At 41.5% G+C, this 26944-nt stretch overlaps 1 protein-coding gene across 3 annotated transcripts in view; it reads right to left on the bottom strand.

Annotated features, from left to right (window-relative positions):
* The window catches only part of LOC123619588 (tripartite motif-containing protein 44), a 192524-nt gene that overhangs the window by 13522 nt on the left and 152058 nt on the right, over nt 1-26944 (bottom strand). For 2 of the 3 annotated variants that reach the window (XR_012509623.1, XR_012509622.1), the window contains 5 exons: nt 19826-20055; nt 12619-12771; nt 3839-4081; nt 1994-2069; nt 1282-1372 (listed from right to left, as the gene is read on the bottom strand). The gene's annotated coding sequence lies outside the window, so the exon portion shown is untranslated. The remainder of the gene's footprint in view (nt 1-1281; nt 1373-1993; nt 2070-3838; nt 4082-12618; nt 12772-19825; nt 20056-26944) is intronic. The other variant, XR_012509624.1, reaches the window with a different exon arrangement.

Consider the following 26944-nt stretch of genomic DNA (forward strand, 5'->3'; position numbering starts at 1 on the left):
ATCTGCAACGTGGGTATGTTTACAGCAACTATAATCAAAAATATTCTTATGTTTAACTAGGGATGCTGAAGAATTTTCAACACAAAGTGTTAAGCATAAACACCCAACTCGCTGTATTTATTTTTACCAAAGTATACATAGCACTGCAAAATATTTGGTGCTTCCTTTCCTTTCTAAAGATATTACTTCTTCTTTTGCTTTGAGTTTAATTAATTAATTTCACTGGCATGTCAATATTTACTGCTAATTACACAGGAACAATTCTACCACTTGAAGAAATGCAATGCTATTGTGTATCATAGAATTCGTAAGCTCAGTGCCTAGTAATTTCCATATCAATAATTTCCATTAGCGTAATGGGACACAACTGAAACCGCTCCTGGAATAAAAATGCATAATGAAAAAAGCAATCATAGAGAATCATTAGGCAGCAAAGTAGATAACCAATAAGCCAATGACCTGATCAATGGGTATTAGATACATTAAATGCAGAAGATGATTCAGAAGTGTCCATTAGCAGAAATGCTAACAAATAAATTACATAAAAATAATCAATACAGCTAGCAGACAACGTAACCTGTAACAGTGGATCCGGAAGCAATTTCAAAGATTTCCCTTGTTCACACTTGAATGCCTTTTCAAGTTTTACATTGCACGCGACACGTCCTCACCTATCTTAAGTCCCCTCTTTAATGCTTTTTCTATATTAGCTTGCTGTTTCACCCTTGCCACATAATAATGAAAAATGGATAAAGGCAGTCATGTGGGTTTTCTGTCTCTCCAGAACACACTTTGCTGAAACATACTCAATATTTGCTAATGGCTTTGGAGGCAAACACTATGACAATACAGCCTTTGCAGTTGAAGGCAGAGGCAAAGAGAGAGGGAACTTGAGAGGGAGGTAGCATGGGGGATGAACTGGGGGACCAGTTACAAAGACTGGGTGGATCCTTTTCAAACTTGGACAGGAAAATCGTCTGGTTATGACTGTCCAGGATGTCAGCCTGGCTCCTGACTGGAGAAGAGGGAAGCAAAATACAATTCCAGTGGCCTCATACTCTGCCAGACTGATCAGAATCATTCCTTGCACTTTACAGCAGCTGATGTAGTTTGCTTTTGTATGCCAATAAGCGTTTACACATTACAAAGTGTAGTGACTGGGAGAAGACAGGATACTGATACAGCCATTATGTATTATTTAAGTGGGATGACAAGTTGGCAGAAGCAAGATTTTGCCTTGCTTAGGAAAGCAAGTGGGAGTGGACTATGAGCCATACTCACTTGGGAAAGACCTGCCCTGCCTTCAAGGAGATTGACCCCAGGATAAGGCAGGGAACCGAAACCTCTTCTCTCTCTACTCTTCACGGTCTGGCTGGAAAGGAAGCAGAGAGCTGTCACTTACTGAACACCTACTATACATTGGGCACCAGGTTAAGCACAGATAGGTAATCCTTAATTTTACTCACATCTTTTCCCCTCAAAGTCATGGCTAGTGATAAGAAAAGTGCATCATTTTGAACACAGAGGGGAGAAAACCCTCCGCCCATCCCTGAGGCAAAATCCTAGGATCCCAAGATTCCAAGAGAAAGTATCAGCAGGGCCCTTTGATATTTTTTGTTCCTAACAAGGAAGTTAATCTAGGGCTGGTAAGGCGGGGGGCTGTTACTTGTCCCTCTTAATGCTAAGGCAATAGTAGCGGTGTGACTGGGTGCCAGGATTAAGTCACTTAAAGTGAAATCAGTAAAATTTAGAACATTATGCTTTCAAAGAAGTGAACAGTATTAGGTCTCAAGAGGTACAATTTGAATACTACTTTGGGATAATTTCTGGAAAAGGGAAACAGCCCTTTAGTTATGCACATGAAAGTAAGCAACACAACCATGGTTTTAAGAGAAACTCTAAAATACCTATTAATACAAACAAACTTATGACTACTGGGGAGAAAGGGGGTGGGAAGGGATACATCGGGAGTTCAAGATTTGCAGATACTAACCACTGTATATAAAATGGATAAACAACAAGCTTCTACTGGATAGCACAGGGAACTATATTCAATATCGTATAGTAACCTATAATGAAAAAGAATATGAAAACACATATATGCATGTATACATATGACTGAAACATTATGCTCTACACCAGAAATTGACACAATTTTGTAAACTTACTATACTAGAATTAAAAAAAATAAATAAAATTAATCAAAATCAGGAAAAGGAAAAAAAAGTGATATTAAAGGATAATATTTAAAAAATCATGACTCATACAGATATAAAATGAACATGTGTCAAAGATTGTATTTGACTCATTAATTAAGGAACCAGTAAGATGATACAATGGGCTCAAGGGAGTGTTCAAAAAGCAGATCCATACACATGTAGGCTGATACAAATGTGCTTAACAGATGCAAAACTGGCTTGAGGGAGGATGGGGGTGATGATTTTCAAAACCTATTTGCATGTTGTGGTAGGCAGAATTCTGCCCCCTGGAATATGCATCCTGCATAGTCCCCTCCCCTTGAGGATGGCCAGGACTGCGACTGTGACAGATTTCCTCTCATGATGACATTCTATTAGGTGTCGAAGGTGAAGTGAAGGGATTTTGCAGGTGTAATTAAATCTTTGAGACTCTGAATTAATCAAAAAGGAGATTAGCCAGAGTGGGCCTGACCTAACCAAGCAAAACCGTTAAAGGATACTGGACTCATCCTTCCTGAAAGATGAGATTTGAAGTATGAGAGATTCTGCTGGACTCTGAGGGGCAAACTGCCAGTAGCAGAGAGGACCACCTGGCAGGGAATGGCAGGAAGCCTCCAGAAGCTGAGAACAGACAACCAGCAGGAAAGCAGGGACCTCAGTGTTATAAGTGCAAGATGAACTCTGCCAACTACCAGTAATCTTGGAAGAGGAATCAAGCCCCACATGAGACCAGGTCAATATCTCGATGTCAGCCTGCTGAGACCGTGGGCAGAAAAGCCAGCTAACAGGTGACTGGACTCCTGACCCACAGAAAATATCAGATAATAAATTCATGTTACAGTAAGTCATCAAATTTGTGGTAATTTTTAAAGCAGTCACAGAAAACGCTTACATGTGTCCTCAGAAAAAATTATTTGCATTGGTGTTGATAGCTACCACTTACAAAGCTATAAAACAGCTCAGGGCGATGAAAGGTACAGAGACCCCGCAGAATCAAATAACCTAGAAGATAACACCTCGGTCTTTATTGAATGTACCCAGTAATCCATTTGGTCCCTACTGTGAGAAATGTTTCATTTGGTAAATTGTCTGTTTCACAGGTAATATTGCTTGATTTTATTTTTTATTTGAAGAAAATGTTTTTCCCCTGAAGAGATTTATACTACATCTTAATTTATTTTTCTGGGTATATGAGGGGGTGAGGGGTGGCTAGCTACTCAGAATTACTGATTAGAGACCCAAGAAGCCTGCAAAAAAAAAAAAAAAAAAAAAAAAACCTGCAGCCGGTCTGAGCTTCCTCATGCATTGATCGTTGTTGGGAAAATGGAACTGGGCAAAACCCAACATGGACTGTGAGGCTGATGTCTTATGTGTAGTAAAAGCGAAGGCTGACTCCATCCAGTCATCCATTTATTCACTCAACAAACAAATCCAGTGCCTACCTGGTTCTGGACAGAGCTACAGCAGTGAACAAACAGCATAAAGGCACCAATCCCATAGGGGTTACATTCCAAAGGAGGGGAAATAACCTAGGTTTGGGGATCTATACTTAAAAGTTCCAGAATACGAGAACTACACTGATATTTGACCATTGTGTTCAGCCATGAAGAAACTTCTGAGGTTAAAGGTTGAGGTCATACCTCTGTGGGAAGAGTTTCAGAGGACATTCAGTCATTAATCATCCTGGTAAGAGGCAGATCCAAGTACGGAGAATGACGGTGCTGATGCTGGACTCTCCGATGTGGGTGAGGTGGGTCAGGTTGGATACACAGGCACCCACTCTGATGATGGGGCCCAGACTCCCAAGGAAACACAGACTTAATAAGGAATTACCCTCGTGCTGGAATCAGCCCTTATCTGACACAGGGAGGTTGCCCTGTGCCCTGGATAAAGAAATATAGAAAATACAATAATAAATTAATGTTATATTAAGTTGCTACGTTTACTTCTGCGGTTAGTAATAATGATAGCTAATACATACAGGCACTTACCATGAGCTGGTCATTGTTCTAAGTACTTTACAAATAATAACTTATCTAATGTTCAAAATAACCCAGTGAGGTAGGTACTATTATTAGTCCCATGTTACAGATGAGGAAATTGAGGCAAAGAAAGGTTAAGTGAGTTCTCCAAAGTCCCACAACTGGTGAGTGTGAGAGCTATGATTCACACCCAGAGAGTCTGACACCAGTATTCTAGTTCCTAACCCTCACTGGAAACCATCTTTGTAATACTGGTTCCCTTGGACGTGGGCAGAAGCAGTTCTGAAGTGTGCTCTGCCTTGCAATTTACTTCTAGTACCCCAATGCTTCAGTATTCTCAGTAGCAGTAATCCATCTTCAGCTGTACTATAGTAAATTAAGGGGTTTTTATTTTTCCTTCTAGCCACAGCATGGGGGCCTGCCAATTGTACACCAAGGAAAACTAAATTATTTTTACCTTTTTGGCAATTCTGTCACCTACCAAAAATGCTTATTCCCTTATCTCTGAGTCTCATTTCTACTTTGTTTTTGAAGAAATAAAGTTTCTCCTCTGAGTGTTCCGTCTTAGAAATATAAACTGCTCATCTCCCCACTAGGATTCAACCTCTGCTGCCCACCCCCCACCCCTCATCCCTCAAGCACTGTATGGCAAATCCCCTGCAGCTGCCCACAAACAGTAAGTAATACAAAGGATGACTGAGGGTTTCAAGTTTCCTGTTTACAGCTTCCATCCAATGGGGATCTCTCCGGGAGAAATATAAGGCTGGCAACAAATTAACAAGGGTTCGGTTATTTTACAAGGGAGGACAATGGTTCCTCTGACCACTTTTGATTCATTCCATCTCTGGTTTCCATGGAGCATCATAAAAGGATCTATGTGTGTGTCAAGAGAGTGGAGAAAGAGAAGTGGCCCGGGGCTAACAGAGGAAGAAGCATTCGCCTGATGAGGCTCCTCGGACAGATTATCTCCAACCCTTAGTATCCAGTTCCTGTGTCGTGGGCTGCTCTGCCTGGGGAAATGACAATCACAGCGGGTAACACAGCCTTCATTCCAGCAGTCGTATTCTTCTTTTCCCAGGAAATCTCTGCCCCTGAGCTCTGGTCTCTTTTTAGGCTTATTCTTGCGTCCATCTTTCCCCTTCCATGTCCCCTTTTATTGCCATTCGTCGGAAAAGCTGTGCAGCAAATTAGACGTGCCCGGTAAACTGCATTCTAGGGGTAAACAATTGAAGAATTTTCTGGAGTTGACCCAGGTAGTTAGGGGTACCGTGGCTTTTTGACCACCCAAAATCCATTCCCCCGTCTTTTGACAACTCCACCAAACCTTACCCGTCTCAGCCATGTGATTCTAGAAGGATTAGACCCGAGGCCCAGTCATAGAGCATGTGATTTAGGCCTAAGCCAATCAGAGCATTGTACTTCCTTGGCTGCCAACGATTGGTTCCCTGATAATCATGTGACTTAACTAGAGCAAGTAAGAGAGGCCGTGAAACTCTCCCTGGGAATTCTGGGAAGGAGACTCCCGCTCCATCTTCGCTGGGCTTAGGGATGAGGCGTGTGAGGTTGGAGACGCGGTGACCATCTCGCTACCCATAGGGAGTGCCTATCTTCAGATACCATCAAGCCGGGAAGACTATAGACACTAGATCTTGAGGACCGTGCTTGAGGCCCGGGATCAGGCTATCTCTGAAGCAAATTCTGTTTCCAAACACTCGATTACGTAATTCAGTAAATTTTCCTTGGGTTTCTACAATCTTGGGTTGGATTTTGTTGCTTGCAACTCAGAAATTTGTTTATTTCTCACTGTGGGAAGTTGAGAAGAAGCCCTGAGAATAAGAGCTGTCCAAAGACGATGCGGATCACAGCTCCTCAGCCAGGAAAGCAATTCTGAGGGATTTGTCCCCCCACATTTATCATGAGAAGGCAGAACCTGCAAAATATGTATTTAGAGCCATTGGCCTTTCCATTCCCTTCCATCAAACACTGACACTTTTATGGGGGGTGGGAAATCTGTCCATTTTATTCAAGTGATTGCTGGGTGTGCCTTAAGGTGAACACGGACATGGGTTGAATTTCTCAAAAAAAATCATCCATGTCTTTTTTTTTTTTTTTTTTTTTTCACTATGCCTTTTAAGTGCTTATGTTACCATCTCAGTCACAACATCTTATCAGTAAAAGGATGAAGACATCTGGTCAGGGGACCCAGAATCACCCGAATCGTGCCTTGGCCCACCAACCTCTCTCTCTGCAGTGTCCCATGCAGGCTGTAAGAAGCACTACTTTTAGAGTGAGCTTTGCTCCAAAACCTTAAGGTAAATTCAAGTAAGTAAGAATGGACCTCATGTTCTTTCTCCTCGTCACTCAATTTCATTCTCAGATATAACCAGTTTGATATGTGTTGGATCAGGTTTTTTATTGTACTGGTTTGGTTTGATTTTGACTTTTGGGTTTTGACATACATCAGGGAAGGGATAGAGCACTGTGTCACCGTTGCCCAGAACATTTGCTCAGTGGCTGCCCAAGTCCTGTGTTAACAAAGTTCAACTGAATAAATTTTAAAGATCTTATTGGCTTTATTCATCCATTCAGGAATCCAACAGCATCCAATCTAACATCTGGAAAGGAGCTACAAAGAGTTGTGTACATGTAGTTATATTTACTGATTAATTAAAGCAGAGTTGCTTTCCCTATATGGAGCAGAAGGAAGTCTTGGAGCAGATGACTTGTGTCAGGTATTTGTACTGAGCAAGAAGGCCCTGATTGGTTGACCTGGGCCTTCCTTTTCCAGGAGAGCTGAGCCTCAAACCTCAGTTGAGTTTTGGTTTGCTGATATGGGGCTTAGCATGAGCAACTCCATCCTGGGCCTCATCTGGCTACTTTAACACCTGTCAGGCGGAGTCAAGAACTCTGAATCTGTTTCTGGGTAGGAGGAGGAACGTTGACCAAGGAGAGAGAAAATGAAGGGGTGGAGAGAGGGGAATGTAGAACTGCCCTGCTATTCAGGTCACAGGGAAGAGAGAAAAGGAGACTCTGCCTATGTGACATGTGCTATAATCTTATTTCTGTTGAAATGTCATCTTTAGAAAATGTGAGCCAGTAAGTGTCTTAGAACCAGTCAGATCACTACTTTCCTTCTCCGAGGAGAGCAAGGCAGGAGGCAAAAGGAGAATTTCTGAAAGCTTAATAGTTACCATTATCATATTAGTTAGGATTACACTGGCTACAGTAGCAAATCATCTGCAGAGTTTCAGCAGCCTAACATAATAAAAGCTCATGTCTTGTTCATATAACAGTTTGAAGTGGATACTCCTCACTGACAGGCTTCTTTCCTACACTTAGTGATTTAAGAACCCATGTTCCTTCCATCTTAAGGCTCCACTTTAAGGCAACAGTTTTCAACTTCTAACTGCACTTTGTAACTACCTGCTGAGCGTCAAAAATGCTGATCCATGGGTCCCATCTTAGGAGACTCTGATTTCATTGGTTTAAATAGCACCTTGGGCATCAAAATGTTTAAAACACTGCCCCCCCAACCCCGCCACCAGAGAAGTATAAAGTGCACCCAGTATTTCATTAAGACGTTGCTCTAGGGCAGTGGTTTCCAATGCGTGGTCCCCAGACAGGTAGCATCAGCAACACTTCGGACTTGTAAGACTTGCATCTTCTCAGGTCCCAACCAGATCTGCTGAATAAGACTCTAAGGATGGAGCCCAGCAATCTGTGTTTTCACAGTTGATTGTGATGTATAGTTGGGTTTGAGAATCATGAGCCCCAAAGTTCTCTGCATCCAGGTGGAGGGGAAGAGAGGGAGCTGGAAGGAACACACCTGCTTCTTAACTACTTCACAGTCTCTTGGCAGTATCTAGTCGCGTGGGTCCCACTAGAGGCAGAGAAGACTGGGAAATGGGACCCTAACTGGGCAGCCTGTGTCTGCCACAATCGTACACTCTTGAGTTGTCTACGCTGCTTCTGAATTCCACACTGATTCAAGATTGAAGGAAAATGAAAGGCAATTCTCAGTTCTAGATGTAACATAGATGGTCAGGGTTCCCAAGTCCTAGGAGTGTGAGACTAAACAAAAACTGGTAGGAAGACACGGGCAAAGTATTTAAGTTGATGTAGAACAGAATGGGTTCATTTAGATAGAAAAACAAACACATAGAAATTGCACAAATTTATAAGCAAATTGATAGTAATAGTAATTTTAATAGTAATTTTTGTAATAGTAATTTTAATTACTTTGTAATAGTAATAGTAATGCTTTGTAATAGTAATTTTTCATCCATATGATGAAGGCTCTTAAGTTCTCATTCTGACCATATCTTTCTGTGGTCCACCTTCTTCCCATTCCCTTTCCTCCAGCAGCTCAACAGCATTTCTGAGGCAGAGATGGAAGATTGCGGGTCTGCAGGTACAAGGTCATCTCACAAGCCAAGCCAGGAAAAATGTCCTAACTCAAGGGTCTGTGTGTTCCAATGGAAAGAACAGAGCCCTTGAAGTTAGACAGTTTGAGGTTCATGTCCTGGCTTCGCCATTTCTTTCCTGTGTAGCCTTGGGTGAGATACTTAACCTCTCTGGGCCTCAGTTTCCTCTTCTCTGAAAGACATTAAGAGTCCTGGCTTGTAGAATTATTGGAACAACCATATGAGGTAACCTAGGTAAAAGTACTTTAGAAATCTTAGCTGTTTTAATCCCCATTTTGGCAATAACAGAAAGAATTCAGGCCATTCTTATCTCTGACAAGTTCCATGCAGGAGACACAGTTAAGATACTTTGAGATTGTCTGAGGGTGGCTAAGAACAGCCCGTTCTTATTAAAGTTATTTATAGTGAGAAGCTGTTCAGGTCAGGCCTGCCTTTCCAGTCTGCCTTATTGGCAAGGTGGTGGGCCCCGGGCTCTGTCTCTTCGGTGTTCCTTGTGGTTTCTGTCTGCTCTGGCTTTGGTGGTTTGTTTCATTCAGACTAGATGCCAAGGGGATGATGTGGTCCAGGGAGCTAAAGAACAGACTGGATACCTGGGGACCGTGCTTGTTTGTGACACTTCAAAAAGCGACACAGTTAGCCAGTGGTACAGAGAAAAGAAGACACTTCATCCATTTGAGGGTGGAGGCAACTAGCCGTGTGAATGCTTGAAATACGTATCAATCTCTTGCAAGCTACAGGCTGATTTGAGCTCTGTGATTCTTTAGAGTTCAAGTAGCCAAGGAGGGGATGACATCAGGTCATCACTGGCTCTTACAGTTTTGTACATCCAAAGTAAAATGGATAGATTCTAGATGTTTTCAATTCTGGATCTCAGAGTTAGCTAAGAGTTCCTAACAATACAGTGACAACTGCTATGAACTCATACATGTATAGTGCTTTCCAATTTACAGACCATTTCATACACTGTAAGAGAGCTGATTCTTTCCATCTCCTGGGAGCACAGAAGTTATCACACTTATGGTCAGAGATTGTTTGGCAGCATGGAATACAAACCCACTCAAGGTACCAGTTGCATGTGTGAGAGTCAGAGGCCATCACTGTACCTTTCTAAGTCATACAGCCCTGCATCAAAGCGGTGTTTTCCTCTCCAGTCTTGCCTGAAGCCAAGGCTTGGCAATCAGTTCTTGCTGCCAAGTTTACATGGTTGAGATGGTGTGAGCACTACAGAATTCATGTGAAAGGTAAGCCACTTTCCCTCTCTTGCAGCCGCCTTTAAATTTACAAGGACACATTCCTTCTTGGAGTCTCTGGATATTATACTAAGATTGTCACATGTCATTTACACAGATCAATCCTGCAACTTCACTGATTGGAAAACCTGATTCAATTGCAGGCTTGTTTTTGGCAACTGCATCAGCATCTTCCCCAAATATATTAGAGTTGCCATTGACAGATGATCTGAGATGGGCCCAGGGAGGCTGTTGACAGATATCTTGAGATGGATCTGATTACACTGATGTGTCTGAAGAATGTCCCGTGGGAAATGTCTTTATAGGCCCAGAGGCTGACAGAACAAGATGGAAGCCCTTCAAGAGAATTGCCAATAAAGAGACTGAAAATGGGCACTACCTTCCAGAGGTAATTTGGCAATATGTTTTAAGCTTAAAACATTCATACCCTTTGACCCTGTGCTCATCTTCTCAAGTTTTAGCTGAAAGGGCTCCCAAGATGTGTGTGCAAAGATTTATGTACAGAGACTTTCACTGCAGCGTTAAAGCATACAGAAAACCTGCTTACCCAAAACAATTTAACTCCTCCTTCTTTCTGTAGCAGAAATAGCTCTGTCAGCTTAAAATTGGGGGTATAAAACTAGCCCCAAATTTCACCAATTAAGCAGAATTTTTTTGAAATCTACTGAATGAGAACAGTCTAATTTAAATGTAACTCAATCCACTGGAGAGAGGGAACAAGGGATTTAAAAAAACAGTGAGTTAAAAATCTCTTAAGCATTAGGAAGCAGCAAAAGGAGTAGAAATATTTCTGAGATGGATGCAGATATGAAATTGAGGATGACAGTACAAGGTGAGAACATTGGCTCTGGCTAAGGCACTGATTTGATGTCCATAATGACAGTGACCTCAAAGGAAATTTAGGAAAGGGTGAAAATTCAGTATTTAAAAATCAAAACCAGAACTGAGTCAGAAAATAAATCTATTGCCTGCTCAAAACAAAGCCGAACCTGCAGTTTTGTTTTAATGAGGCCTGTCTCACACAATTCAAATCAAAATATTATGTTCATCAGAGAATTATTTTTGTTCTTCCGTGAAACAGCACGAGAAACATGTTATGAAATTACTTGGCAAGGTCAAGAAAACTCATAATCTTGACAAGAGGAGGAAAAAAAGAATAATTGTGTCTCTGTCTAGACCAGTAGTTCTGAACTGCCGGGGGTGGGCAGGGAGCGTGAATCTTGCCCCTTAGGGAACATCTGACAATATCTGGAGACATTTTTGGTTGTCACAGCTAAGGGGGTGGGGGTGGGGTTACTACTGGCATCTAGTGGGTAGAGGCCAGAAATGCTGCTAAACATCTTACAGTGCACGAGACAGCCTCCTATAGCAAAGCATTGTCTGACCAAAGATGTCAGTAGTGCCAAGGTTGAAAAACCCTGGTCTAGACAGTGACAGATGATCTGGGGAGAAATGACCAAAGGCAGAACCCCTGCCATTCTGTTCTCTATTTGGGGGGGAGGGGAGGTTACTGGGGGAGGGACTTCCTTCTCCTCCAGTTCCACCTGTGCTGGGCCTGAGCCCAGGGGGAGGAGGATGGTCCCAAACTCTGATGGCTGAGACTTCAGATGAATCTGTCATTAGGATTAAGTGAAAAAATTTAAATTCAGTAAAATCCAGATTTTACTGGAATTTGTATAGGCAAAACTCCCCAGTTTTGTAGACATTTTTTTTTTTTCCTGTGCAAGGGAAAAGGAGCAAAATACATGGAAGAAGACGCTTATTCAAGGATCTTCAAAAACAAGTCCTGGGGTCAAGTACAAATTCTATCCAATCTCCTGTTTTGTCTTCTAGACAATGGGAATTGGGGTCCAGAATGTTTAGCCTGAGGTCCAGCCTGACCCTCAACTACCAGAAAAGCACTAAATCACATTCAGAGTAAACTGTGCTTCTGAGGGCAGGAAATTCGACTCATACCTTTCAGTAAGATTTCATCATCAAGGCTTGATGTGAAAAGGATTTTCTGGGTAACTCTGAGATAACCCGGAATCTCCCATTCTCTGGGCATTTTGACTAATGGGAGTTTTCCTGTAGTTTACGTTCCCCAAGATATTCTTGACATTGGCAAGATTTACAGGAAGGGCTACCAACAGTACTGGAGACGCCAAGCCACATTTTCCCTTTCTACGTTTTAAGTCTGTAATGTTGGACTGCGTCAAAAGAAGCATGTGACATTTCTTTGTAATGAAGAAAAACAAGTCAACTGCTTTGTTTTTTAAATCCGAATAAAACAAAGGCAACACTCCCAGTGTGGAGAAGGGTTAACTGGCCCACAGAACAGGAGCAGGAATGGATACAAATTTGGTTCCCATTTGCAAGAGATTCCAGATGGGCAGCTTTATATGTCTGACAATTCTGAGGAGTTTGAAGAGTTTGAGCTAAACATTCTCACGATTGTCTTGCTAGGAACAAACCACATGGAAGGGTACGGTTTTGCCTGAATCTACCTAATCTCGTTCTGACAGGTTCCCACACAGGCTGGGAACAGCAGGGACTAACTCGCCTCCCAACGTTACTGCTAATTGGCAGCAGCAAGACAGCATGTGAATTCGAGTATGTGGAAGATGGGGGAAAACAAAAACAAAGCCAAACTCCAGAACTCCAATCAGCTTTAATTAGTCAAGAAAAATCAACAGCTTAGGAATGTACACCTACTGAGATAGTCAGAACCAGATGGCTACGAAGTGCTTCTAAGTCCCGCTAACGATCTGTACCCATCACTTACCTTCTCTGGCTTCCAGGCTTTCCACCTTTACAGATACGGTGTTAAAACTTGTGGTCTTCTGTTCCTAGCAGATGTGGCAATGATTAATTTAGAAAATGCAGAAGTATCCTTAATAGATCTGGTGCTAGGCGGTCATCCTTCCTGTCTCTTTCCCTGAAATACATAATATTCAGTATTAGTACGGCAAATACAACAGCCAGAGTCAAAAGTCTGATAATCAGAGTCGACCTAACAGGACATCCAATCAGGTACATTTTTTTTTCCTGTATGATGACATGGAATAGTGAAAACATCATTAGCTTTGGTTCTCCCCAGATCTGGCTTTAAAATCTTCCTCCGTTGATTTTCTAGCCGTATGAACCCTCACAGAATCAAAGTGCTTCCCTGAGACTCCGCTTCCTCGTCGGTAAAATGGTTTTACCGTGATTGCCGCATAGTATGTGGTGAGGATTAAAGTAAACAACACATGGAAAGCAAACAGCTGGAACTCAATATGTGTTCGTCCCATTCCCTGCCTCTCCAATGCACAACACAACACACACCACTCACAGTTAATTGTTGTCCTTACTGTAGAGTGTTTTGTTTAAATATTTTTTCTTTTTTTTTTTTTTTTAGGGAAAAGAATGAAAGCTTTGGGAACTGAACCAATAGTGAGGATTTCCACCAAACAAAGACAACTTTTGTAGCAACTTCTGTGGTGAACTTATGACAGGTGTGACTCAGTGTCTTGTTTCCTGCACATAGAGTTCTGACTAATGAGAACTGGAAGTTCTTAATAATGACCCTCAAATGCTGCGGAATCCTCAGTCACCGTGGAAAAGGGACGCTGTGTTCTCACGTATGGGTTGGGACTCTTTGGTTGCGAGTAACGTAAGCTACCTCAAGCTAGCTTGGATCTGGATTGGGATGTGTGTGTGTGGTGGGGGGATTTCAAGGTAACATATGGAGCCCAAATGTGTATCTGTTCTCTCTGTATATCTGTTTCATTTTCACCTTCCCAAACATCAGTTTTTTTTTCTCACATCCCAAATGGCAGAAGAACAGCTGCCAGACAGTTCTGGAGATTTTGTGGTACAGGCCCAACCATGTAAAGAAACTGATGTAATCAGATGGTGCCCTGCTCCAAATTCACAGGGAAGAGAAGCTGATTGGTCCAGCTGGGGTCCACTGTATACACCTCTGCTCCAATCATCTCTGCCCAGGGAAGCAGGAGCCCATTGTACAGACATGGATGCTAAAGCTTACTCCTGCCATCCTGTAGATGAGGGTAAAGGAGGAAGTCTCAAAGGGTGGGAGAAAAGGAGGGTCATTCTACTTTACATAGTAGGGGAAAAAGGGAGTTAACATTTCAGAATAATTTTCAATAACTACGGTCACAATCTAAAAGGTTTTCGGCATATCCAACAGTTAAGCCAAAAATTCAATTAAGCTAAATGTATTTTCCCCTGCTTCCCAATTGTAGCAGACACAGATGGTTGCCTGCCTAACAGCCTGTTTCCCTTTCTTCTCAGCTGGCAGGATCCCCCATATATTTGGGTGTCCATTCTGCCCTCATATCGTTCACTGAAAGGTCACCCTACCCCTATGTTTGAAAGTAAATTAGTCTGATGGTTGCACTGTGATCCCTTTTGGCTTAGACATGGGCGTGTGACACAATTGTGACCAATAAAACATGATGAGGAATCTTCTGAGTGGTCTTCTGCAGAGATTGTTTCTCACCGATAAAAGGAAACTCACAGGAACACTTCCTATTCTCCTAACACTTTAGTTTCTGGTGTGATGCCTGGAACTGTGGCAGCTGTCTTACAACCATGAGGGGACTTAGTATGAGGATAAGAGAGCAGAAATATGGAAAAAACTTGGGCCTTGGATAACCCGTTTGAGCTACTGTGTTAATCCACCTGGGACCACTTTATCTCTGGGATTCTTGTTTTATTTTGTTTGTTTATTTAAAAACTTGAAGTATACTTGACATATAACATTATATTAGTTGCAGGTGTGCAACATAATGACTTGATATTTGTTTATATTGCAAAATGATCATAAGTCTATTTAACATCTCTCACCATATATAGTTTAAAAATTTTTTTCTTGTGATGAGAACTTTTAAGATCTACTTTCTTAGCACCTTTCAAATACGCAATTCAGTATTATTAACTGTAGTCATCACATTGTACGTTACACCCTAGATTCTTGTTATTTGGTAAAAGAAATCTTGTGTAAGTCAGTTCAGTGGACTTAATTTTTTGTTACTTGCATCCCCAAGCATCCTAATTGATGCACCTCCTAATTAATACAAATCACAAAGCCACAAATAAGACATACTTTAATAAAAGCTGACTTAATAGCTAGAGACTAATTTTGAAGATGCTTAGGAGAAGGTGTCCCTTGAGCAATCCAGTGTTAAAATGTATAGCCAAGAAATCATGAATCTTTTCTAATGATCCCAGAGCCTTATCAGGACACAGCATTTTGCAAGCAGACCAACATTTTTAAAATATGTGTTTATAAAAAGCAACTCAAAGAAATTATTTGTTTAGAGTAGCTTTTTTTATGCTTCAAAGTCTTTGCTCCTTTAGACGTGGAGTTGGACAAGTTTAAAGTGCTTTCATTGTGCGTTCTGCTTGCTTGGGTTTGATAGGCTGTGTTCGCATGACAGGTCTGTCCCTGCAGTGGGTGTCTGGGATGCTTTGATGTGGGTTGCGTTCGGACAGCCTAATACTTGGGGAGAAATGTGGCGAAATTGAACAAGATTGCTTTCTGCGCAGCTGTTCTCTAAAGGCTCAGACATTTTTAGCACTGAGCAAAGAAGCTTGTATTTGTTTTGACAGTCTTGGCAGGGAGAACAATGGTTGATTATCCCAGTACTTTACTAACAAATAAGACTGCCTCCAGCAGAGATAAAATATGGGTCTTGACTTGATTGCATTTCATGTCCAAGGGAATTATCTTCTATTCGTTCTGATGCCCTTTCGTTATGCAATGTATCTCTTCCTTTCTTTATCCTTGCCTCTCATGGTAACCCGTGGCTTTCACTCTGAGAAGGCAGATTCCGAATTCACCGTGGGCAGGGTGGTTTGATTATCATATAAAATGTGTATTTCACTTCTCCAATTTGATTTCTTAGAAACTAGGTTTTGTTTTTTTTTTTGTCTGTCTGTTTTTGCTTCTCCGGATGTGTATGGCCAGTTTCTTCTCTAATTTTCGGTCTGCTTGCTTTTGGCATTTGTTTAGTTGCTACTACTGTGTTAGCATCTAGAGGTCCCGGATTGTACATCATACTGACATTTAAAAAGGTCTATTCCAGGCGTTTCTTCCACCCATACAGAGAAGTGCTTCACATAGAACAATTGTATTTTCTTCAAAACAAAGGGACTTTTAAGTAGTTTTATGAAAACATTTCTATTTTTCTCTATTATTTGCCTTCTGAAAGATTTTTAAGGAGTAAACATTTTGTAAATATAACATGCAGATAAGGGTACGACTTAGTGCATTTTCACAAAGTGAACACCTCCACGTAACCATTGCCCCCTCTCAGTCACCATTTCCCCCTGCCAGTCGCTACCTGCCTCTCCCCAAAGGTAACAGCTGATCATCTGTCTGTCATCACAGATGAATTTTGCCTCTTTTTGCTCAGTGTTATGTTTGTGTGATTCAGTTGTGTTGTCACGTATAGCGGTCATGTCTTCATTCTCACTGCTGCCTGCTATTCCATTGTGTGACTGCACCACAGTTTATGTTGATGGACACTGGGTTTGTATCTGCTTGGGGCTGTTACAGATAGTACTGCTTTCACATTTTTGTGCGTGCCTTTGGGCTATATACATATATATTTTTAGCTCTGTATACATAGGGGCAGAACTGCTGGGGGACAGGGCATAAATATTTTTACCTTTGGTAGATTGTCCCAATTTACACGCCAACCAAGAGGGTGTGAGAGTCCAGTATTAATACAAATCCTTGCCAGCACTTGATATTTTTGGCCTTTTAATTACAGCAATTCAGTTAAGTGTGTAGCGGCATCTCTCATTGTGGTTTTATTTTTCATATTCATGGTGACTAATGAAATTGCACACCTTTTATATTTATTGGCCAGTCAGATATTCTCTTCTGTGAAGTACCCCGAACAATTTTTGTCCTTTTTCTAATGTATTTTATATATACTTATTTTATTTCCTATTAATCTGTAAGACTTCTTTATCTATTACGGAAATGAATTCTTTGTTGGGTAGGTATATTGTAATTACATTCTCCCATTCTGCAGGTTGCCTTTTTACAGTCTCTGGAATCTTTTGATTAACAGAAATTATTAATGCCTTTAAACTCTTTAATTTGAATAATTTTAGACTTACAAAAACTTTAGACTTGCAAAAATAATGGAGTTCCTGTGTACCCCTCACCCAGCTTTCCCTAATAGTAACACATTACATAATCATAGTGCAATTACTGAAGCCAGAAAATTAATATTGTCACAATAATATTAACTAATAATCTACAGACCTTAATCTCATTTTGCTAATGGTCCACTAGTGCTATCCTTTTTGCAGTTCAAGATCCAATCTAGAATTCCCACATTGCCTTAAACTGTCATGTCTCTTCGGTCTCTTTCAACCTGTAGCAATTCCTCAGTCTTTCCTCTTCTCTTATGACCTTGACACTTTTGAAGAGTTATTTTGTAAAATGTGCTTCATTGGGGTTGGTCTGATGTTTTCATATGATCATTAACACCATTCTAAGCACTAGTAACTATAAAGGTGGTCTCTAAGAAGTTTTGATTTATTGGTTGGGATTTTTTTGTTACTCTTTTTAGCCTTCAGTTCTAAATTCTGATAAATATTTACAGTCATGTCACCACTACCACAATCAACATATAAAACAGTCCTATTAATCCCTTAAAATTCCCTTTGTAGTCAGCTTCTTCCCTCCCCCAAACCCAACCCCTGGCAACTACCTGTTGCTAATCTCTGTAGTTTTGTTTTTTCCACAATGCCATAAAAATAGCTTTAATCTCTCTTGGATGAATACCTAGGCATGAAACGACTGGGTTGTATGGAAAGTGTGTGTTTACCTGTATGTATGAGTAATTGCCGAACAGTTTTTCAAAGCGCTTGTGCCAGCAATATATAAGAGTTCCGGTTTCTTCACATCCTCAGCAGTACGTGATACTGTAGTTTTTTGCTCAGCCTTAGTTGACGTTATGCATTTGGGAAGTAGCAAGAATCCTGTGATGTGATTTTGTGCTTCTCAGTGCGTCACATCAGAAGGCACATGATGTTGATATGTCTTATTATGTCCAGGTTGACTTTGATCATTTGGTTAAAGGTGGCTTGTGCCAGGATTCTCCAGGGAAAAGTTACTAGTTTTCCCTTTGTAAGAAATAAGTATTCCGTGGGGAGATACTTTGAGACTATGTAAATATACTATTTCTCATTGTACTTCCACCCACTAACTTTAGAATCCCTCGTTGATTCTTGCCTACAATAAGTATTAGTATGCTGTTTGCCTAGTAATAATTTTCTACTTCTAAAATTCCTTCCAAATTCATTAATTGGAAATTCTGCTGTAAGGAAGGCTGTCCTTTTGCTTCCATTTATTTATTCAGGTGTACCAATATAGGTTCATAGTCAACTGGAACCAAACTTTCTTCCCGCCATGGAACCAAAGGGCTGGGACATGACAGGAACTGGAATGCTAAAACTTTTTCAGAAACGAAGAGTCTGTTGTTCAGGGAGATGGGTGCTGAAGCCCCCTTCACCATAAATGGCCAGGTTCCAAAGCTCTAAACTCAAAACCTGCCCCACCAGCACTCCCACATGCCAATCCATCCTCCCCTAACTCATGAAAGTGTGACCAAATAGCAGACTGGGGAGACAGATATGAGCCCCCTGCTTTCTGTCTCCCTCCTGATCTACCTCACAATAAAGCTCTTTAATTTTCTTTCCCAAAAAAGAATTCGTAGACATTTATTTTATTCTATGGGTTATATTCTCTTTCTTTCATATTTATTTTGTTCCTCAAATTGTCCCAGATTTAATCAAGAGGAGCTCTTTCAAGTTGGTTCTTGTGCCTTTTCAACATCACCCATCCCTTTATTTTGGGGGGGGGGGGTGCTATTCCTTCCTTTCTGGTTCCATATGATGCTCCTTGCTTACCTTGTATTTTTCCTGTCCAAGCCCTAGACTCAGTCATTTTTCCAAGGCTCCCTGGCTCCTTGAATTATAGGCTGGTACTAGATCTTGATGCTAGATGTGCTTATTGCTACTAGGGTGTCATTACTTCTAGGCTCTTTCAAGAAGTAGTATGTACACATCACATACACACATATCTATGCATTTGTGTGTGTGTGTTTATTAAAAGCCATGAATTCATGCTGATACTATAGATTCTATTCAACACTACAGAGTTCATTTAATCCTTCCCATTTCTCTAACTTTTATCTTCTGATAGTGAAATACCTGGCTGTCATGATCTACAATGTGTTTATTTATTTGCTCAAACATTATACACACATAAAATAGTTTCAGAATTCCTAACCCATACCCTTTATAAGAAATACGTTTACTTAACTAGAGTACAGTATTTACACACAGTTCTTTTTGTCTTTAGCTTTACAGAATATAACCATAATCCTGTTTTCCAAACTAACTTAAGTTCGCTCTTTTCTCTCCCACCCACTGCCTTCAGTGTGATTATGCTATTCAAGAAGTTGTTAGTCTTAAAATAGTCATATTGTCTTATTCACCAGTATAGCTTTAGCTCTTAGAAGACTACCTGGAACATAATAGATGCTCAGGTGATATTTCTTGAATGAATGAATGAATTAGCCTATCTTTCTGTTTGGCCCCTAAACATTAACCCTGTCCCCATACATACATTCAATCCTTTATTGCCTCTACCCCATCCTTAACTTTCATTTACCAACAAAATAGGACTCTTTTGGCAAAGATCATCACTACCAATGATAAAAGATGACTCCATTGAGGAAAGCTTTCTGCAAGAAGTGGAATCTGACATGGTCCTCAAAGAGACGCAGGGAGCTGGGATGTGAGATACCATCTAGCAATGAGTTCAAGTGTTAGACTATTAAAAACCAAACCAAAACAAAAAATCCAGACAAAAACATTCAAAAAATAAAAGCACTTAGATATTATTAGCTTTCTAGTGCCATGTAACAAACACTTAGCAGCTTAAAACAATACCCACTTACTATCTCACAGTTCTGTAGATGAAGAATCCACGTAGGCACCTCTGGGTTCTGCTCTGTGTACTCAAAAGTTGAAGTCAGGCAGCTGACCCTTATCCGAAGGTTCTGGGGAAGATTCCACTTTCAAATTCATTCAGGGTGTTAGCAGAATCCTTGAGGTTGTAGGACTGAGATCTTTGTTGCTGGCTGGCTGTCAGCTGCCACTCATATTCATTCCTACACAGCCCCTCCATCTTCAAGTGAGAAACAGATGTTAAATCACTTTTGCTCTTCGAATCTGACTTTCTCTTCTGCCTTCCTCTTCTACTTTGAAGGGCTCATGTGATTGCAGTGGGCCCACCCAGTTAATCTAGGATAATCTTCCTATTTTAAAGTCAACTGGTAAGTAATTCCAACTGCAGAGTTCCTTTTCCCATGTAACATAACATATTTGTGGATGTAATGCCAGGTGCAAAGGTCATGGGGGCCAAAATTCTGTCTACCACAAATGTAAACAACACATGGACAAAACCAGCTCTTGGAAGGAACTGAAGGACCCTAAGCACAGGCTCAGTGTTTATAAAAAGGCAACTACCCTTTTGATTTTGCAGACAAGTTGTACCTTCATCTCTTTTTTTAGATTTTCATTGTCTTCTTAGAATACAAAATTTTATGTTCAACTGGTTAGAGATAACCAGGATCTTAATCATTTTTCAAAGCATGATGAATATGCATTGAACCCCCTCACTGCGAAGCTTTTTTAAACTCTGCCTGGAGCTGTTATTAATCCAGGGCTAATGGATCTACTCTAAACGGTAATTTTCTTTCAGCTTCTCAAACTGTGATCAACAGATGGCTTACAAATGCAGACTCACAGGGCACCCAGTGAATCAGAATTGCTCCTGTGAAACTGCAGTCTGTATTTCTAGCTCTGTCTCCAGGTGATCAAGTTTGAACCACATAGCTCTCTTCTTCCTGCTGTGCTGTGGGAAGACTTAACCATCCCAGGTATCACGAGGAGACCCCAAACCATTTTCTAAGAGAAACGTAAGGAGACCTAACAGTTTCTAGCTCATGAGGAAGCCACCTTGACTTCCACATTAAGTCAGAGGCATGTCTCAAACCTTAGGGATGAAGCCTCGAGCAAGGAAGAGGGAACTGACACAGATGAGTGAGTGCATGCTCTGTACAGGGAAGCAGGTTCTCCACCTATGCAGACAGGCAGGCGGACGGACACACGGTATACATTTCCTTCATTTCATGATTTGTCCTGAGGCTGGCCTGTCTGACTTTGTAGATGGGGTTCTTCCCTTGCCTGATAGTCAGGAGAGAGCTTTCTGTCCATCTCCTCTGAATTCCTGCTGCGTCCCAAGAAGCAAAGCCAAGCCTGGTGGCAGCTTCAGCCTCAGGAGTGTCACAAGCACTGGTGCCTCTGGATTTACTGAACTCCTGCCTTGAAGAAAAACAGGCTGGGTTTTATTGCATCCCATTTATCCTGCATGCTCCCTGCCTGCTTTGCCCACTCATCTCTTACCCAGGGTTGCCGTAAAGCACATTGGCATAGATGTGGGTGCAGGGAGCAGCTACTTGGAGGTGCGTGGGGATGTGTGAATTCAGGGCTGTCACCTCATTCCCCATTTAGGGAGCTGGCCAGCACCTGGGTGATTTTTCTGGATTTGCCAAGCACACATCTGAAGCTGAGAGCGGCGACGAGGTGGCAGGAACTAGGAGGCAGCTGGGTGCTGTGCAAAGAGGACTTTGGAGACAGCTGGGCCTAGACTTTGAACCCACACCTGCCACACCTGTGCGGATATAGGGAAGTCAATCTCCCTAGGCTTCATTTTTATCATTAAAAGACAGGACTTTGACAGACACGTGAAAAGATGCTCAACATTGTCAATTATCAGAGAAATGCATATCAAAACTACAATGAGGTATCACCTCACACCAGTCAGAATGGCCATCATTCAAAAGTCCACAAATGACAAATGCAGGAGAGGGTGTGGAGAAAAGGGAACCTTCCTACACTGTTGGTGGGGAGTAATTTGGTGCAGCCACTGTGGAAAACAGTATGGAGATTCCTCAAAAAACTAAAAATAGACTTAACATATGACCCAGCAATACCACTCCTGGCATATATCCAGATAGAATTCTAATTCAAAAAGATACATGCACCCCAGTGTTCACAGCAGCACTATTCACAATAGACAAGACATGAAAGCAACCTAAATGTCCATCAACAGATGAATGGATAAAAAAGATGTGGGGTGTGTGTGTGTTTATGTATGTGTGTGTGTATATATATATATATATATATATATATATATCTGTGTATATCTATATATAAGATGTGGTATATATCTATATACCTATCTATATCTATACCTATACAATGGAATACTACTCACCCATAAAAAAGAATGAAATAGTGCCATTTGCAGCAACGTGGATGGACTTAGAGATTATCACATTTAGTGAAGTAAGTCAGAGAAAGACAAATATCATATGGTATCACTTATATGTGGAATCTAAAATATGATACAAATGAATTTATTTACAAAACAGAAACAGACTCAGAGATAGAAAACAAATTTATGGTTACCAAAGGGGAAAGGGGAGAGGGATAAATTAGGAGTTTGGGATTAGCAGATACAAAATACTATATAAAAAACAGATAAATAACAAGGTCCTACTGTATAGCACAGGAAACTATAGTCAATAGCTTGTAATGACCTATAATGGAAAAGAATATTTCTATATATTCTTTTTCATATAACTGAGTCCCTTTGCTATACACCAGAAACAAGCATAACATTGTAAATTAACTATAATTAAAGAAGGGCTTTAATCTATTTCTTGCAGATTTGTTTTTGGATTAAGTGAAATAATATTAAAGCGTCTGTTAAGATGCTTGTCATAGTGTAGGCCGTCATTGTCAGGGCCTTTCTTCCACCATTAAAAGCCTGCTTGGCAAGGTAATTAACTGCTCAGTGCCTCAGTTTCCTCATTTGTAAAGCAGGGACAATAATCCTCACAGGGTTGTGGTGAAGCTTAAATGAATCAATATATGCAAAGCTCTTTATCGCAGTGCTAAGCACATAGAAAGTTTTCAGGCAGCGTGAGTAAGAAATGACATGCCTGCCTTGTGTTCACAGCTCATTTGCATTCATAAGGAGATGCCATGGAGAAAGCTAGAAACCCAGGACCCCAAAATAGGCCCAGTCTCCCTAAGGATAAAAAAATAATAACTACCTTTGTGATTTTGCAGACAAAGCCTCCTTTCGTTTTTGGAATGGAAGAGCCCTTCCTCGCAGAGGACGCCCAGCTAACTCCTCTGTCTTTCTGCATACATTCAAGCATGCAGACAAATTATATTAACTATCTTTTGCAGCATAATAAAATACTCCCAAAGTGAGTGGTTTTAAACAAACATTTATTACCTGTAGGTTTCTGGGGATCAGGAATCTGAGAGCAGTTTAGTTAAGTGGCTGTGGTTTAAGGTCTCTCATTAGGTGGCAGCCAAGGTTTTGGCCGGGGCCACTGTCATTTGAAGGCTTGATTGGGACTAGTGGATCTGTTCCCAAGGTAGTCACTCATTTGGCTGTTGGCAGGAGGCCTCAGTTCCTTGCCATGTGGGTCTCCCAAGAGGCTGCTGGATCATCTTAAAACCTGGCAGCTGGCTTCCCACAAGCAAGGTGAAGAGAGAAAGATGGAAGCTGCTGTATCTTTCATGACTTAGCTTCAAAATGAACACATGATCCTTTCTGCACTATCCCATTCATTAGAAGTCAGTCACCAAAACCAGCCCTCCCTCAAGGGGAGAGGAATTAGGCTGCATCTTTTGAGGGAGTGTTAAAGAATTTGAGGACATATTTAAAAATGAGCCAGTGTCTTTGTTCTTTGCCCCTTTAATTACCCAGTTTACCCCTCGTGGAAAAAGATGTGAAATTCCTGATTTCCAGCAGAGTTGAAAATAGGCCTAGAAATGGAACAGAAAATGGTTATGATTCAAACCATAAACTCTTATTGAGTGCCTTCTGTGTGCCACATCCTATGTTGTGCATTAGAAATAAAGAGGTGATAAAAAAAAAAAAAGAGAGATGATGAATGTAAATCTCTGCTCTAGAGGAACTGCTGTCTAATGGAGAGACAGAGAGGTAAAGAGGAAGTCAGTAAAATAGCATAGGCATTTATCTCACTCCTCATATTCCATTTCTATATCCTGTTCTTTCCCAGGACTTAGTACAATGGTATTTTCTCACTTATTTGCCTGTCTCCTTGTTTATTACTGTTTTCTTTCCACTGTGTCCCCAGAGTTTAGCCCAGTTGCTGCTCCGCAGACATGTCCAGTAATACTTGTCAATGAATAGCTATGATGTGGTAAACATGGTGAACTATGGCAGCAAGGAGGGACACCTACCCCAGCCTGCAAGGAAGGCTCCCTGGAGGAAGCAATCCTGCGTTGATTGGAAGTACGAACAAGAGTTAGCAAGGAAGGGTGTCCCCAGGAACAAAGGGAGTCCAGTGCATTCAAGGGACTGCAAACACTTTGTGTGCTGGAAGCAAGAAAGGGGTGGGGGTCTGGGAAGTGGAGTGGAGAGAGGGTTGAAGAGGGAATAGTGAGAGATGAAGGTAAAGTTACAGCGGAATCTGGTTACTGAGAACCAACCTTATGAGAAACTCTGAGGAGTATGGACTTGATCTTAAGAGCAACAGGAGAACTATTGAAGGTACTGAAATAGGGGAATGACAAGGTCAGGTGTTTTTGATATTCTAGCAAGAATTTGAAGGGTCGCCTGCTCTATGGTTTGAGCTAGATGGGGGCTACAGGTGCCCCAGGAGCTAGAGTCCAGAGGTTACACTGCAGATGTTATTCTAGTTCATCTTTCTGCAGTGGGCACAGCCCCTCACCCTCATCTAGCCTAGGGGCAGGGACAGGAGGATGGGACAGCAGCTTCCCCAGGCTCATGAGGCCAGGCCTCGTTGGGGCCCCACCCAATGGCCCTCATAGCCTGCAAAAACCAAACCCTGCTCCTCCTCATTCCTGGCTCCAGAGAATGAGCTGGAAAACACATTTTTCCCTGCAGCCAGAGAAAATGCGCTGCTTCCTAGGATCCCCCCACTGGAATCATCCATGGAACATGCAGAATAACAGAAAAGCAGTTTTCTCTTGGAAACATATGGAAAACAGTTTGTTTGCTTGGAGGAAAATCATAACTTGTTGGTTTTCTTCCCCCCGGAGGAAAATTCAAAACTCTCACATATTTAGTCTTTTCAATCCCTTGTTTGTCTTGTGCTTTTGAACCAAAATGCAAGCCTGGGGAGAGCGGTGCCCGTTGATGAACAGGAAATCTTGGAGGGTTAGTTCCACTGGCCAAAATACAGGAATTCCTAACTCAAACTGTCCATTCATTGTCTCTAAGGCAAGAATGGGGTCATTAGGCCACAAAGCCAAATGACACATCTTTTGCAGAAGGAAAGATGTCACTGATTATATAGTGTGTACACGGGGTGGTTGTGGGGAGCAGAATGATAGATAATGGTGAAGTGTGAAAAATCCAAATGTGATCTCCAAAGCAGTGTTGAAATAATCCTCCCTTTGGAGACCTGATCTTCCCAGTTAAGATGGAAACAAAAGAAAATGGCCTGTTTTTCATTTGGTTCACTGGTCCAGAAAATGGGCCCCAGGAAGATGAGACAGAGCAGGGTGTTTGAGGTGAATAAAAAGAGCCAGGAGGCATTCGCTGGGGATTTCTTTTGCCCAAGAGCCTCGTCAGTCTGGGTTTCCCCTCCCCGGAGTTCCCACAGAGCTGCCTTCTTCGTCTCTTTAGCATCTCTCTTTGAACAACCTCAGAAGCTCTTTTCTTGGTACCATGCGAAACTATATGCAGGAATTCAAAGATACATTCTGAATGATGATTTATGCAAGGTTATCCACAGCCTCCCCTCCCCACCAGTAATTCTTCCAGAGAACATTTAGCAGATTTGGAAAAAGTATACGAAATTCCCCAGAGAACAGTGTGCATCTTCACTGTGGGTGAATGTAATTCTGATCATTCTCTGAATGCTCAAAGCTTTACAAACTAAGGAACCCAAATGTGCAAAAAACTGCTTGCCAGCTTCTGAAGAGAAAGTTGATTACTCCGAGGCGGGAGCAGGAGTGGGTGGAGAAGATGGAGACTGATTCTCTGGATAGGCCATTTGAATTGCCTGTGGCAATTTCAGAAGTAGCACATACGTGAGCCAAATGAATCACATCCTACTCCTTAAAAATCATCTTGCTAAGCACCTCGTATGTGCCAAGAGGTTTACTCAGTGCTTGTAAAGATTTGCAAAACAACAACAAAAACAACAAAACACGGCCAGTGAATCTTAAGCAACGGAAACACATGAGGTAAGTCCCACATTCAGTCTAGCTTTTCTGCCATGGGACACGTTCCAAATGGCAGCATGGGAAACTAGATATTAAAACACAGCAGTGGACTCACTGGGTGGAGTCAACAGAGTCCAGAGTTCAGGCTGCTGAGGTGACAGGAATTGGGGTAGGGTATTAAAGAGGAAAGAACTGAACAGAGAAGTTTTCCCAGAAACCTGCATTCCTGTCACCTGCAGGCGTTGGCCAAATACAAAGCTGCACATGTGCAAGGCAAGACCCTGTATGGCTGGGCAAAGAATAGCTACTGAGGGACGATGAGCTGGTGGAGATTCTCGAGGTTACACAGTGATGGGGGGCACTGGGCTTCTGGCCAGTCTCGGTGTAGATATGTTACTGAACACTCTGGGCACTGAGCTGAGACCCCAGAGAGGCCAGTCCAAGGAACAGGGCTACTCTAGTCCTAGCACATGGACTATTCTTGACCCATCTTAACGAAGCTTAAAAACAAGCTTCAGCAGGATCAAAATGAGCCACAAATAAATTAAACACTTGTCAAAGTAATACTCACACTAATATGCAACCTTCTTTCAAAAAAAACAACATAACCCAAACTCAACGTTGTAGCACTCATAATGTCTAGCATGCCAAAAAATTAATAGACGTGCAAAGTCACAAGAAACCATGACCCATAACCAGGAGAATAAAGTCAATAGGAACAGACCCAGAGATGACACAGATGTAGTCAGTAGCAGACAATGATTATAAAG

This window comes from Camelus bactrianus, chromosome 10 (genome assembly GCF_048773025.1).
Source record: "Camelus bactrianus isolate YW-2024 breed Bactrian camel chromosome 10, ASM4877302v1, whole genome shotgun sequence".
Lineage (NCBI taxonomy): Eukaryota > Metazoa > Chordata > Mammalia > Artiodactyla > Camelidae > Camelus > Camelus bactrianus.